Source organism: Momordica charantia (assembly GCF_013281855.1).
Source record: "Momordica charantia cultivar OHB3-1 chromosome 4 unlocalized genomic scaffold, Mcharantia_2.0 BLBB01000004.1, whole genome shotgun sequence".
In the NCBI taxonomy this organism is placed as follows: Eukaryota; Viridiplantae; Streptophyta; class Magnoliopsida; order Cucurbitales; family Cucurbitaceae; genus Momordica; species Momordica charantia.
In genome coordinates this window covers 9,363,602-9,380,843 of record NW_028275162.1, presented here as the reverse complement: position 1 = coordinate 9,380,843, position 17,242 = coordinate 9,363,602, and the positions used below count along the sequence as shown (strand labels likewise).

At 32.6% G+C, this 17,242-nt stretch overlaps 2 pseudogenes; both read right to left on the bottom strand.

Moving 5' to 3' along the window:
• Window positions 1–9,381: 9,381 nt before the first annotated feature.
• LOC148211750 (uncharacterized) lies at window positions 9,382–10,134 on the bottom strand (annotated as a pseudogene).
• Window positions 10,135–10,984: 850 nt separating this feature from the next.
• Window positions 10,985–13,558, bottom strand: LOC148211749 (uncharacterized; annotated as a pseudogene).
• Between the last annotated feature and the right edge of the window lie 3,684 nt (window positions 13,559–17,242).

Sequence of the window (17,242 nt, the reverse complement as noted above, 5' to 3'; positions counted from 1 at the left end):
GAAGAAATGAACAACTAGAACATGAACATAAACCCTAAAAGCATGTTCTACAACTACAGAGCATCTAAAAGAAGATGAAATGAAGCTTGGAAGGAATGATTTGCTGAGGGATGGATGGCCTCCTTTTATAGCACCATAGGTTGGTTGAAACTCCCCTCCATTTTAGGTGGAAAAGGGTTGAGATTCACCTAACCACCTCACTTAGACTTGGACTCACGGTTTTAAACATGTGGGAAATGTCCTCCTTGCCCTTAATTAATCAAAACATGCGTTTTGACAAATTGCCATCCAAAAATGCGTCAGGCGCAATTCTGCAAAAAAATAGAATTCTGTTATTTTCTTCCAACTTTGACCGCATTTATCTCATATTTTTCCTAAAGTAACATAGTTTGACTTTTATGCAGAAATAATCTATGTATGTTCTACTTTAAGAATATGTGGTCCTTTTTGGTAAATAATAATGGGGAATGGGTAAAAAACGTGGTCAAACAGGGCTACCGACACATGTTTCTGCAGTAAAAAGTCAACCCTAACAGTAAGCTAGAAACTAAGTTAACATTTATTAATTTATACATCATATCTATGATTCAGTTTGAAATAATTAATAATAGGGTTAATAGCTACTGATTAACTCACCGGAGACGACCTCCTTCACCGACGATGGACGAATTTGCTTTCAGGAGATATAATGAAATAGTTAAAAAACATGTGATAGAAATATAAAGCAAAAGAAAAAAAAAGAAGGTGCTACTTCCAATACCTCAGTCACCGACACCAACCGGAGCTAATGCGGAAGGGTAGCGGGGCGACGACGGTGCAGAGGACAGTGGGGCAGCGACTGTGCAAAATAGGCGGTAGGGCGGCGATGGTGAGATGGAGAGAGCTTTAGTGGACAAACATGGTGGAGAGATGAAGAGATTAGAGAAACTTGATGAGATTCAAAATGAGGGAGGAGAGAAGATGAGAAAAGCACAAAACCATTATATATGGTAGATTGTTAAATGAGGAAATGTTCGCAGCGTCAATTGAGTGATGAAATTGACCAATTGCTTGTATACTAATGTTTATCGAACTTGCAATAATAGAAGGTATACAATCCAATATGTTAGAAAGATAATTTCTGCAATCATTAACCAAAGAACAACATTAAACAAGATAGTTATCAATGATGTTGTAAAACTAGAGCACATCCTCGTCATTTGATATTTTTATGTCTTTCTTAATAAATTGGGTAGATTCTATGCATGCTAACACTTCAAGATAATCAGAAAAGCCTAACAATCCTAAATGATCCATTATACCTTTCATCAAATTGGCATATGACAATCCTTCATGTAACATTAGTTCGGAAACTTTGTATTCCTAACGAAGTTTTTGCGTCGGCAAAAATGTCTGGAGAACTGCTTCAGGAGAGGTCACTCCCAACACTTTTGACAAAAGGTTGGGAAAAGTTGACTTTTCCCGACGGAACATAAGATTTGATACAACAATCTTGATGAGCCTTGTGTATACAAGAAAATCATCAACAACATTGTAGCTTTCTTAGTGTTGTATGTGGATGATATCCTACTCATCGGGAATGATGTAGGTTTCCTAACTAACATTAAGAAGTGGCTAGCAACTGAATTCCAAATGAAAGAATTGGGAGACGCTCAGTTTTTACTGGGGATTCAAATCATAAGGAATCGAAAGAACAAAATGCTAGCCCTGTCTCAGGCAACTTATATCGACAAAATGCTTGTCAGATATTCGATGCAGAATTCCAAGGAAGGTTTACTACCTTTCAGACATGGAATCTCTCTGTCTAAGGAACAATGTCCTAAGACACCTCAAGAAGTTGAGGATATGAGACGCATTCCCTATGCTTCAACAGTGGGCAGTCTGATGTATATGTTGTGTACTACACCTGACATTTGCTATGCAGTAGGGATTGTCAGTAGGTATCAATCCAGTCAAGGATATGACCACTGGACTGCCGTTAAAGATATCCTCAAGTATCTTAAGAGAACGAGGAACTATATGCTTATGTATAGCGCCAAGGATTTGATCTTACATGATACACTGACTCTGATTTCCAAAGTGATAAGGATTCGAGGAAATCCACTTCGGGATCAGTGTTCACTCTTAATGGAAGAGCTGTAGTATGACAGAGCATCAAACAAGGATGCATCGCAGAATCCACAATGGAGGCCGAATATGTTGTCGCTTGTGAAGCAGCAAAAGAGGTACTATGACTTAGAAAGTTCTTAACTGATTTGGAAGTTGTTTCAAACATGACTTTGTCCATGACACTTTATTTTGATAACAATGGTGTATTGGCAAATTATAAAGAACCCCGAAGTCACAAAAGAGGCAAGCACATCGAGAGAAAGTATCACTTGATACGAGAAATAGTGCAACGAGGGGACGTGATCGTCACGAAGATCGCTTCGGAGCATAACATTGATGATCTGTTTACAAAGGCTCTTACAACTAAAGTGTTCGAGGGCCATCTAGATAGTCTAGGCCTACGAGATATGTACAATATAGTCTAAGGCAAGTGGGAGACTTGTAAAGGGAATAATGTATGCCCTAGTTTATTGTATTTGTATTTTATTGTACAACCCACTGTTGCTTTTAGCTTTTGTACATCCCACTGGAGTTTAGTTCAAGAGGGAGTTTGTTGGGTTTTATGCCCTAAACTCGTGGTTTGTAAACATGAAACAAACATTCATTCAATAAAGTTGTTATTGATATAATTGCATTAACCCAAATCCAATAAACTAACATCCTAGGTTATGTGATGTAATTGGAACAGTATATAACAGATATACAGTATATATTTAATATACAGCGTATATATATACAGTATATATTCTATATACAGGTGGATAATATTCCAGTAGTAACCTAAAGGGTCTATAGTATATGGATAAGGTTGGGTACCTTATCCTGGTAACACTATGGATACGGCCCACTTTGTAATAGTTACAAATGACCTGATCCAGGTCATTCATGTGGAGACATGTGATTGGGGGTATCCTATACAATGAGTTTGTAAAGACCGGACCATAAAATAATTAATCTTTAGCTATAATACCGTTAGCTAATAGATTAATATTTCAATAGGATGATCAGGTAACTCAATATCAATCCTGAGTGAGTTATGGACTCCTGTATGTTAGAGCTAGTTCTTTGATTTGTATGAGTGTGAATGGCTCGAGTCACCGACTCAATATGCCTACCATTTTGGGGACGAGACCAAGTGGGGAGCTGGAAACATAACCACACAAGATGGAATTCACTCATTCCCGACTTCAGGGTAAGTAGATGTGCGTTCTCTTAAGTGCTGACTTCGGGACTTGAACAAGGGGCTCCATCCTCTCACTAGCTCGAGAAGAACTTCTGGTTATTGGTTGGACCATAACTGGGTTGTTCATTAGAGGATCAGTGGTACTTAAGGCATAAGATGTAACACAGGGGTAAAACGGTAATTTGACCCAACTGTGGTTACGAACACTCGTGAATGATTGACTTACCGTTAATGGTTAAAATCCATGGACGCAAAATATTATATAGTGAGAAGAGTGTAACTGTGGGTCATTAGTGGAGTGGCCGACAGTTAACGAATGTTGATTAATATGGTTAATGAGTTTAATCAATTAATCTTGTATCGTTCGAGTTTCCGATCTGTAGATCCATTAGGTCTTCTTGCTAGTTGGTAAAGGATAGGTAAGACCAGTTAGTCTTGAAAAGAATTTGAATTGTTTAAATTAGTTAAAGGAATTAAAGTTAATTGTATGGAATGCAATTAATATAATGTATGTTAATACATTATAATATAAAGTTAATTTTGAATGGATTCAAAATTATGAGAGATAAATATTAGAATTTGATTATAATATAATTGGTTAATTTAAGATTAATTTAATTAAATTAATTAAATTAATGTGATATATTAATTTGGTTAAATTAAATTAGATTTAATTAAATTAAATTAATAATTCTTTTATATAATTAATTAAATTAGATTTAATTAATTATTATTTTAATTAAAATTGTTTTAATTAAAATAAAAGAAAAAAAAAGAAAGAAAATGGGAGAAAACCTCCCACTCTCCACCATTAGAGGTTTTTCCACTTCCAACCTTGAGGGTGGGGAAGTGAGTGGGGAAATGGTGACTTCCACGTCACTCCTTCTTCCCTATAAAAGGGAGGCTCTCTCATTTCCTTTCGAATCGCCTGAACATCGATTGGTTGAGTTTCTAAAACTCCAACGAAAAAATCTCTCTCTCGATTTCTCAGTTTCCCTTTCAATTATAAGATGGTTCCCACAAACCGAGTTCTTAACTTCCAGAGGATAGCGAGGAAGACTTTGTGGTGGTGTTGATATCTACAATGAAGAAGTGTCTTCAAAGGTATGTATCACTAACTTCCTTCTTACTCATGTTTATTTCTTTTCTTTTGTTGCAATTCTAAAACAAGATCGAATCACACGCGTTCACGCGCTTCTGATGCGGGATCTGATCCCCTCAATGAATTTCAAATTGCAAAGTAGAAGATTTCGTTAGAATAGACTCTTTAAAATAAAGTTTGAAAATAAACGATTTTATTATTTAAAAAAAGAAGTTAACTTAGCATCATTGGGTATTTGCATAGTGGCAAGAGTCTTGTGAGTTGACACTTGAGATCCCACTTTAAGCCCTTATGTGCTTCTCTAAAAAAAATTTATTTATCATTTTTATTTTCAACTAATAATTATTTCGAAAACTCCAATGACGGATATTGAAACCTTTCAAAATTCTCGAGGTTTTAAAATTTTTCTAATGGTCTTTGTGTTACTCACACCAATTAATTCATATTCTATAACAAAGTGTGAATTAATAGATTGTGAGACATTTAAATAAAATCACAAAAATATTTTCCTTTGGACCAATAAATATAATAGGATAATTTCATACAAAATTTGGTAACTGTTTGGTGTCGTAAGGAGAACAACTTTCCTACGCTCAATCGACTCCCGAACTAAAAATATATTTTTCACAGATCGTTTTTTATTTATAGATGAAAAATTACACATCTCGTGGATGGTTGGTGGTGACTCCAAACTCTTATTTCGAAAGAGGCCCTTCAGGGGATGACGTCGGCCGCTCCGCGTCACGATGACGTTGCAACAATAACCATATATTTAGTCAAGGAAAAAGAAACCAGAACAGTAAGAGTAGCCATAAAAAAGAAATCATAGGAGTGAGCTTTCAAAAAAAGTAAAATAGCATATGAAAATGATAAGAACATGGCACCATAAATGTTAGAATCTCCTCAATAATGATCAACTAAAGAGAAAAAGATTTTTGAATAAATGATTTTTGAATAAGCAACAAAAAGAAAAAGTCTCTTCATTAAGATTAAAATGGAAAAGAGGAAAAGCTAGGTTTTAAGAATCAAGTTTGATGAACTACATAGCTTCAGTTACAAGGAATGCAATTGAAAAGAGATAAATGGAAAGACCTGGAATAAAGACGTGTAGGACACAGTTTCCTTCGACACGAGGGAAGCTCCGAAATCGAGTGGGTTGAGTGATTGGTAAGTCATCTAAGACAGAGAGAAGAGGTATACAAATGAAATAATTGGGAAAATGAGAAGTGAGAGAGGCGGCGGAGGCGGAGGCGGAGGCAGAGGCGAAGGCGGAAATAACTCCGGCGGTGACTTGAGACTATGTCGGCTTCTTCATCCGACAACTGCCTCCATACAAGGCTCTCAGAGCATCCATTCCCTCCCATTCTTCAGTCGAGCGACAGAGACCGACAAGCGTGCGACGAGAGCTACAGTGAGCGGTGCGGGCAATAGATGAAGGAAACAGTGAGAGATGAGGGTTTGAGAGAAATGTAATCTAGAGAAGAGAGGGTGTCTAAGGATTGTAAAATCTCATATCCTAACTCTATTGTAAAAAATGTATGGAGAAATCTCTATGCCTAACGGTTTTTTATAAATCGTCGAGGGAACAGCCACTTTGCCCGACGATTTCTAAAACCGTCGGGTGAATTGTGGTTTAGTTATTATTTCAAGAAAATTAAAATAACCTTTTATTCTAAAAAAATATTTCCCAACCATTCAATGAAAATGTCGATAAAAGAAAACTTATCCCGACCTTTATAACACCATTGGGACAAGTAGATATTTCCAGACATTTTTAAAAAACTTCGGGCAAATGTTGTTTGAGCACTTTTTGAGGCAATTTTTTTAAATCATTATTGCCGCCGTTTTTCAAAAAATTCGGGAAAAAGTAACTTTGTCTCAAAAATGTCGGGAAAATTTATAAAACATCATGAAAAGTTATTAGGACAATTTTTTTAGACAATGTTTTAGTTAATTTTTTAAAATCATTATTCCCGACGTTTTTCGAAAAAAAGTTGGTAAAAAATACACTTTCTCTTGACTTTTTTTAAAACGTCGAAAAGAGAAGATATTTCCCAACTTTTTTTTAAACGTTCATAGTTTGTTACTTTTCCCGACGTTTTAAAAAAAAGTGCGTTTTTCCCAACGTTAATGATTTCGTCGGGCAAAAGAGTTTATCTCGATAGCCTTTGAAGTGTCGGCAAAAATATCGTCGGGAAAGTTACAAATTCTTGTAGTGCACATAATTAATATTGTCTTTTGTCGTTCCAAAATCCACTATGTGGCATGCGTACAGGAATAGAAGGGCTACATATATAACATTTATAAGAAACTATGATGTATGAGTATAAATAATACATTTGTATTATAAAAATATACTTATTCATATGTTAGATACGTATGTTGAATATCTCAACAAAAAAAATAAAAAAGATACGTATGTTGAATATAATGTAATTTCTTATAATCTTACGATCCATGGTATATAAATTATAACCTAAAATAGATTTGTATACTTAATTTACCTCATAGCGCTAACCTAATAATACTGTTACCAAAAACATCAAAAGTTTACGATCCATGGTATATAAATTATAACCTAAAATAGATTTGTATACTTAATTTACCTCGTAGCGCTAACCTAATAATACTGTTACCAAAACATCAAAAGTTCAGGATACATCAAATGATATTAATAAACATAAAATTACATTATTAATTAGGAAAATTAAAAATTTATATAGAGATATAATATTTAAAAACCTTAATTTGAAATCATACCCATTATTTGAATATTCAAATAAAATTTCTCTATTCGAAATTTTAGATGCCGAATTTGAAGTCAGATGAAACTTTACTCGTTAGAAATTTGAACAGCTCGACAAAATATTCTAGATGATTGACAATTTCCACTTGAAAAAGAAAAGAAATAGCAAGAATTAAACAAAAAAGTAAATAAGTGGTTTTGAATTAACAAAATAAATAAAACATTAACCTAATTAATAATTATGAACTCTGAGAATAGTGAAACAAGCGATAAAAATTTGGAAGAAGGGAAATAACAAGAGTGACGGCAACATCGATTGGATAAAACAACAAATACTGATTGGAAGTCACTGCATTTCCTGGGTTTTGATGTCCATTTTTTTATTATTTTGGGAATAGGAGATATCGACGAGAATTGAAGGTAGAAGAATGTTTCTCATAAAAATAAGAATGATGTTAATGGATGATTCTGACGAGATTTGAAATTGAATAGAGAAAAATATGGGAATAATTCGGATGGGCCCACACAATATTGATTTTTTAAAATTTGAATATATTCTATTTAATATTTAATATTGGGAATCAAAATAAGGAAAGTTTTAATTACCAATCAAATCTAATAATTTAAATAAAGCACGATTCCATTTAAATAAAGTATTAATAATTAAGGGCAAATTTGGGATAAACAAAAAATTAAAATCTTGAAATCCATCAATGTAAATATTTTAAAACTTACACTATTTGTGAAATATGGTTGGTAAAATGACTCATTAAAGATACTTTCTCTTAAATAATTATAACTTGAACTGAAAATAATGATACTAATGATTCTAATATATTTTAAAATTTACGCTATTTGTGAAATATTGTTTGTAAAATGACTCATTAAAGATATTTTCTAACTTGAACGGAAAATAATGATACTAACGATTCTAACTTAGTTAACAAAACCAACTAAAAAAATAAGACCAGATGAAGAAAACCTTACCTTAATTAGCAAATCCAGTCAAACTAAGCTACATAACTCAATTAGCAAATGCACCTATCCTCAATTACCAAAAGGTGGGGAGTTTGAATGGCCACTCCCACATGTTGTAATCAAGAAGGAAAAAAAATTAGTAACTCAAAAAGCCCAATGTCCAGAAGTGACTCTCTTCAAATCAATAAACAAAACAAAAATGGGAAGTGTAGAAATGAGAAGGAAAATAGGAACACGAGTGAAATCAGGAGATGTTGGGCTGGATGAGTGAGAAAGAAGAGAAGACGTTTTTTCAGGAGAATACGGGGTTTTCCAAAAAAATTTATTTTTATTTAGCCCCTTTTTCTTTTGATATATGGTTTATGTTAGAGCTATACAAGTATGTTTGGAAGATTTCCAAGCAATAACTTCACTTCCAAGGGTAAAGATATATCCACATGTTGACTTTGAATTTTTCATACTAATTATCCAACTTGCATCATTATACCCTTCAAGTACAGTCAGATATCTAGTATAATGTAGACCATAATTTTGAGTTTATTTTAAATATCTCAACACTCTTATAAGAGCTTTCTAGTGACGTGGACTTGAATTATTTGTATATCGACTCAACATACCTACCGCATATGCTATATTGAGTCTTGTACAATTCCTAAGATACATTAAACTTTCTATCATATAAGAGTACTCCAATTGAGACATACTATCACTTGTATTTTAAGAAAATTGATGACTAGCATCCAAAGATGTCTTTATAAATTTTTTATCAAATTACTTGAATTTTTCAAGAATTATTTCAGTACAATGTGATTGAGAAACTATTAATCCATCAGACAGACATTATTTGGATCTCGATTCCCATGATAACATTTACGACACTCATATCTTTCATTTCAAACTTCTAGTTTATTATACATTCCAAATTCCAAATCTACCCTACCAAATACACTTTTAATAAACCCAGGTTTAACAAAGTAGCATCCAAACACATAACAAACGCATTGGTAAGGCCCGTTTAGCAACATTTCTTTTTCCTGTTTTCTGTTTCCTATTTTCGATTTCCAATTTCTTGTTTCTAATTCTTTTTTAGAACTAGAAACAAAAATTTGTTTGATAGCTATTCTTGTTCTTGTTTTTTTTAATTAAAAATAAATTTAATAGATATAATACCAAAAATATAACAATAAATAAACAAATTGTTACGAGTTTAGAATATCTACAGTTTAAGTCCCCAAAAGCAAAATTAAAAATAAATTAGAATACTTATCTTTCAAATGCTGCTCAAACTTGATGTGCAATGTCGTCTCAAACTCGAACCATTCGCCTGAAATGATGTTGACTCACATCTAGCTCAATTAGACTATTCTATTCCAACAAACTTTTTAAGTCTTAAACGATCACTGATTCATTGCTATAAGTCATTGAAGAGATAATCATCTCGATCATTTAATCTAATGTAATTGTGAATAGTACAACGTGCTATAAGTATATATTTTTGTGTATCGACTGGGTAAGGAGGAATTTGTTTAAGAATAGAGAATTGATCTTTCAACACGCCAAAACAACGTTCAATAACATTTCGCAACGAAGAATGTTGATAGTTAAACACCTCTTCCCTACCTCGAGGATGTTGCCTTCTTTCTCTAAAATCTCGTAAATGGTATATTTGACTATGATATGGTACTAGAAATCCAGGCATATTTGTATATCCATAATCAACAAGATAGTATGTGTCTGCATAATCATAGAAATTTATGATGAACCCAATATGAAATTAAAATATAACAAACAAATATAATTATATACCTTTTTTAGGCATAGGAAAATTATTCTCGGGATGCCTTATACATTTGAGGAGTATGCAATAATCATTAGTCGATCCTTCTCAACCAGACATCACATAGGTGAATAGCATATCAAACGAACAGACACACATTATATATTCCACGTAGTGTGAGTTTTTCTACCACAAACTGGAATTTGTTTTGCAGCAATACAAGTACCATCAACCACACCCATACAACTCTATAAAATAAGCATAAGCATAAGCATATTATTCAAAAAAAAATATTTATTCAGAATGTTATGTTTGTGAAGGAAAAAAAAAAGAAGTAATTCATTACCTTAAAGAAAAGATAATATTTAGGCTTAGACAATGTCTAAGTTTTATGAACAAATAATTTATACTCCAAGCTTGCAAACCTTTTTTAAAACACGATTGAAGAATCAAGAGATAATATGACTTGAATGTTGAAACCTTTCTGTTATTATACGATTCCTTTCATTATGTGATATGATTTAACAAAAAGGTGGCAACTTGCTTTTGAACAGTTAGATACCTAGAGGCTTTCAAATTTGTCTTAGCTTTTCATTTTTCGCAAAAAGTCGTGAATGTACCTTTTGTCTCATCCTAAAACAATCAAAACATCTTGTGACGTTGTCATTCAACAATTCAATCACATAATCATAACCTTTAAGCGAACAAGTTCTATAAGTTCGTTTATAGGATTGCATCTTGTGGATGTCAACACACAATAAACAGATAAAGACGTATAAAAACTTGTCATCATCATCCTCATCCTCATAATCCTCAAAGTCATCTCCAATCATATCTTTCTCATTATGTTGAAATAGTTCCATAAAGATCCTTAAATAAGATAGGAGTAAAAGCAACTCTCTAAACATAAATAGATCAAAAGGAGGAAAGTAAAAAGATACCAAATTCAAAATGTCATCTTATAAACAAGAAAAAATAACTACAAGAGTCGAACTTTGAGTTTCAATCAAAACAAAATAACAAAACCAAAAAAGATGACCACAAATTCAATCTTTGAGTTTCAATCAAGATAAAAGCACAAAGTGACATCTAAATACTAGGAATGAAGTCTTTCATACTTGATTCAAACATGAGTAAAAACAATATTCTCCAAGCGATATCTCCATGCAAATGCTTCAAGACATTAGTATAAGCTTCTTCATTAATACCTTCCATTGTATTTAAGATTTTGAGCATTCCATTAACTCTTCATCCATATAGTCTTTTGCCTTTGATGAATGACTCTCATCGACATGAACTTTTTTCTCAAGAATGTCACTTCTTCTCTTTGCATTCTCAACTACTTAATTCTTCTCTCTTTCTTACTTGTTTCCCACTTTTTTCTTGTCTATTGTTATCTTCAACATCAAAGTTTGTACTGATTCCCACATCATTTTCATCTTCAGAATCTGAACGAAGTTTGGTTGATGGACAAGCATGAGCACTTGTAGCTGTAGTATCTCAAAATATTCTCATAATCTTTCCATAATGTGGGCAACCATTTTTCGTAAACCTTTAGCTACTTTATTCACCTATAAGAAATTGCACACCAATATATGAAATAAATCATATTTCAAATGGGTCGTATGAAAAAAGTATTAAGTTTAATTTTACCGTAAAAATATCACTCAATTTATTCTCTTCAAGAGTGATAGTACCCAATAATGGATCTCAACCATTTCCAGTAATATTACTCAATAACTTTTTGAAGTCCTTGTAAATTTGTCTTTAATTTGTTAAGCTTATTTTTCAGTTTGTCATGAGTATAAGCATATCTCGTACTAGCATTCAGTTGGTTTATCATATAACTCCAAGTTGTTCTTGAAAATGTCGTGGTTGGTCGATTGCCCTTTATAACTTCTTCATCCATTAAATCAACGAATAGAGCCTCATTCTTGTCTTTCCATGGTCCGTCACTTTTTAACTCATGGATTTCAACCACATCCTCAACGCTTTTCTGATGATTTTTGTGACATCTAATATTTTATTTAAGATTTAAGAACACCAAAATAAAACTATTTAGCAAGTTGTTGGGTTTCGTGCCCTGAGCTCGTGAGTTTGTAATTTGTAAACATTTTATTTATTAATAAAAGTTATTTTACTATTTATTTGCATTACTCATATTCTAATAAACTAAGTTCCAAGGTTATTTAATGCAACTGAAACAGTATATATTTGATATACAGTATATATATTTGATATACAATATATATTTAATATACAGTATATATATTCGATATACAGTATATATACAATATATATTTGATATACAAGAGGATAATATTCCAATAATAACCTAAATGGTCTATAGTACATTGATAAGGTTGGGTACCTTATCTTGGTAACACTATGGATACGACCCGCTTTGTAATAGTTACAAACGACTTTATCTAGGTCGTTCTTGTCAAGACATGCGAGTGGAGGTATCCTTTACAATGAGGTTGTATAAGACCAAACGTCGAAATAATTAATCATTGACTCTAACACCGTTAGTCAATAGATTGTTATCTCATAGGATGACCAGGTAACTCGATCTTAATCCTGAGCGGATTATGGACTCCTACTTATAAGGGATCGTCCTTTTATTTATATGGGTGAGAATGGTCTGGGTTGCCGACTCAATAATTCTACCATTTTGGGAACGAGATCGAGCGGGACGCTGGCAACATAACTACGCAAGATGGAATTTCATCCTGACTTTAAGGAAGTAGATGAGTGTTCCTTTACATACAGACTCCGAGACTTGAACAAGGGGCCCTACCCTCTCACTGGCCCGTGAGGGACTACCGATTATTGGTCGGACCATAATCGGGTTGTTCATTAGAGGAGCAGTAGTATTCGAGGAGCAAGATGTAACGTAGGGGTAAAATAGTAATTTGATCCAACAAGAGTTAATAGTCGTACATCTATGGGCATGAAAATATTATGCAGTGAGAAAAGTGCAACTGCAGGTCTTTAGTGGAGTGACCCGCAGTTGACGAATGTTGATTAACTCGGTTAATGAATTTGACTGATTAATCTTGCACCGTTAGAGCTTCTGGTGTAAAGGTCCATTAGGTCCTCTTGCTAGCTCACAACTGGTAAATCGATGATCAATAATTATGAAATAATTTAAAATGTTCAAATTATATAAGGGAATGTATATAATGTATATTGATATATTATATAAATATATGTTAATTTTGGATAGATTCAAAATTAAATATTATGTATTTTGAGAGTGGGGCTAATGTTATGGATGAGAAAAATCCATATTTTCTACATTTTTAATTCCTTTAGGAATTTAAAAGAATAAGATATCCTGATGATATTGGGATTTTTCATAGATTGAGAGGAATATATCTTATATCCAAGAGGATTAGATATCCTAATGGTCTTAAGATTTTCCTTCTATAAATATAACAGTAAGCTAAACCTTAAAGGAACCCTAAAGGAATGCTTAATGCTAAAAAAAATCTCTCAACTCTCGTACTCTCTCAATCACAAAAAAATTCAAGAACGCATTCTACTGTTTCCGCTCCGGGATTCACATCCTTTCTTGTCTTTCCATGGTTCGTCATTTTTTAACTCATCAATTTCAACCACATCCTCAACACAATGCTTTTCTGATGATTTTTGTGACATCTAAAAATTTATTTAAGATTTAAGAACACCAAAATAAAAATAAAAAAAATTAGCAAGTATCTAAACAAGCACACACTATTTAAGAAATAGAATATATAATTTAATTTCTAAAACATTATGTTTGTTTGCTTAGAAGTGTTTTAGTGAAGTTTCTGAGTTTATAAGGTTCTTTATGATATAATATTAGAAATAGTTGAAGATTTGGATCTATTATTAAAAGATTGTCATAGAGTCTGTCGAAATTTATGGATGGAAGTATGTAAGAATTCTCCCACCCCTCCGTATAAGAATATCCCCATTCTTTCCTTCATGTTACTATATATATCCTAAGATAATTTCAAGAACAAACTACATCGAAATCCCAAGTCAAATCCTAGCATAAAACATGGATCGAAACACAATTCATGCAAATGAACCCATCATTAGCAAATCCAAAACTCTAATCGGGTAGAAAAATTTGTATCAACGTCATTGTGCCAAAATGGAATCATTCAGAAAACAAAACAAGATTGAGAAAGGAAAATATATCCTGATCATGTATAAAAATGAAACAACCTAGTATAGTTCCTACGTTCTTCTAGGTTCTAAAACCGAACTTATACAAGGCAATATACTTTAGCCCAAAATCTTTTAGGTTATGACAAGCAAACCTATACATGGCAACATACTTCAGGTCAAATTTTGGACTGGGCAATATGTCACCGACCATGGGAAGACGTTGACAAGAATGAGATTGCTCACGCCTTTGCAATACAAATGCAATTTTCAATTCCAAATGTCAGAAGGGAAGATACGATCATAACAGGAATTGGCACAACAACAAACACAATTTAAGAAAAATGCGACTTCCATTAAACCATTCCTTGATTTTCTTTTACATCTCAGTAGCCATAAATGCTTCATAAACTAGAATACGTGTGTCAAGAATCAAGTGAAGATAATAAAGCAAAATCGAAAAAAAAAATTACCTAATCTTCAATATGGAATGCAGAACTCCCTTCCTCCCTCTCAACTCTTATCTTCGTCAACACACATATTCTAAATCCAATATAGAATCAAATATAAATATACTCTCTTCTTCGACCAAAACTTGAATCAATCAAAACAATTGACCAAAATTTTAAAAAAAAAATCAATTACTCTCGTAACAAATCCAATACTTGTGATAAACCTTGATTTAAAGGCTTAATAGTGTATTTATCCTACATGTTTAGAGTCTTTTCAAAGTTGAAAATGTATGTTCATGCATATAATTAGATGAAAATGTGTATATTATGTGTTTTAAGAATCAGGCACGTAGACTTGGGTAAAATACATGCAGGTAAAATGATGCAATTATATGTGTTTTGTAGGGAAAAATAAGGAATGTTGATCAGATGCACCAGACACATTAACTCCCAAAATTCTACCTTGATGGTTAGATGCACCAACCACATAATTTTCAAATTTCCTGTCGACACACATTTATGCACCTGGTGCATTCGTTGCCCAAAATGTGAAAACGCACCATTTTTGCTTAGTTTGACCGAGCCTCTTGATTTTTTTTCGTGCCCAAATTATTATTCTTCAGATTTCACAAGAGGAAGTCAAATATAGTTTGTTCAAGATATGTTGCAACCTCCCAAAGTTCTCTCCAACAAATTCTACCTTCCCAAAATTCTCTCCAACAAATTACAACCTCCAAATCTATAAATGCAGCTTAGCTCCAAAGAGACCTCATCTCATCTTATTCCAGCTTTTGAATTCTCTTTAGAACTTTGTTCAACTGTTTTACTCTTATATATTTTGAACATTTAGCTTTAAAATTTAATTCTTTTCTTAAGTTGTTCTTTAGCTTTTTGTTGTGCTTATTTTCACAAGTCTTTTTAAAATTCCAGCACTCCTAATATTATTTAATTTTTTATTCAACTCTAAGTTAATGCAAATGACTTTTTTTCAACAAATTTTCAGTGTTTCCGTTTCTCCCATTTTTTTGATTTGCTAAAATACCTTCTCACTATGAATGCCTTAGTTTAATTTTTATCCAAATAGCAACTATCAAGGAGCACGACGTTCATGCCCTCATTGTTTAAATCACGATAAATTTCATAGTTAATTTACTTGCTGGCAACTTGTTTAAATCACGCTAGTTTAAGTCTGATTCTAAAAAGGTTAGATTTAAGTGGAGTTCATCAAGATAAAACAGGAAGTTACTTAGAAATAATAACTAAAACAAGAACATAGACGTAGGCTTTCTTACCCATTAAATGAGAGTTAGAGCTTAATTTATTTAGGATTTTGGTGTTTTATATACATATGTAAATGTTAACCTAAACTTCTTAACAAATTAAAAGTGACATGGAGTAGGAGTAGAACGTAGTTTGCATGTAAAGGAAATGATGCGTTATGCACATTGATTAGTTGTTGCAGTATCTTTTTCAAGGCTAAGACAAGTAGCTAGGGGGTTGGTTTTCCATAATCTATTCTTTCTTATTTTAAGTATTGTTACCAAACACTCCCGACCATTTTTGTCATAAATCGATTACTCATTCAAACAGTTTATTACCTTATTTTAAAAGAAAAATCAATCCTTCTGGAGACGAACTTAGAATACTTCCATATCCTTACTTGTGACAGGTACACTTACACCCGACCCTCTAGCTCTTAAGTAGGGGCCCAACAATGCCTTAGATTTCAAAATATAACGATTTTTCAAAAGATAGATTTCATAATACTTGCCCTAACTTGGAGAACAAAGAGAACTCTCCTTAGCTTGAGAAAAAAAGTGATATGGATGCTTGCTTGTGAACGATGGAGAAACTCAAAAAGAACAAAGACCAGAGATGGCTTGGAGAGTGATAGAGAAACGGAACAAGAAAAAAAATGGGAAGGATAAGAATCAGAACGGACGAAACTATGTTTTTTAGTTTATAAAATTTTGGGTCATTTTTAGAAACGTTTCTTAAATTTTAGAAATGAGAAACGAGATGGATTATCAAACACGTTTGTTTCTCTCAAAACAAGAAACAGGAACAATAAACTGGAAACGATAACATTACCAAACGAGCCCTAACAAGCCTATTTTCTGCACCGTCGAAACACAAACTTAAGAGATCTGACTTAATTAACCGAGGCAAACCCACGTGCCAAACATCTCATGTTGGCTTTTTGGCCCTTAATCTCAAATTAATTAATTTAATTAATTAATGTTTTGATGATAACAAACCTAATTTTGTTTATTGAAAATTTTAGTATTTTGAAGTGTAAAGGTGTAAAGCTCAAAATAAGGTTTCCAACGACTTTTGAATTACTCAAATCGAAGCTGAAACAAAAAAGTTATAGTCAAACGAAGTTCAAACAAATAATACATGTGGTGGATGACGTGGCGAACCTGGACTAGTGAAATAGTGACATGTGGTATAATGTATTATTAAAAAAAAAAGAGAAAAAAAGAGAGAAAAAGAAATTGAAAAGAAAAGAGAGAAAACGAAAAAGAAAGGAAAAGAATGGATTAAAAAAAAGTGAAATTAAAAAAAATAGATTTTACCGTTAGAAAAAGAAAAAAAAATGTAAAATTTGACATTTGACATTTGCTTTGATTGGAAATAATTTTTTTATAAAACAAAAGAAAAAAAAATCCTACAACAAACCGCTGGGTTAATTATTATTATTATTATTATTATTATTACAACTACTTTTCAAAAC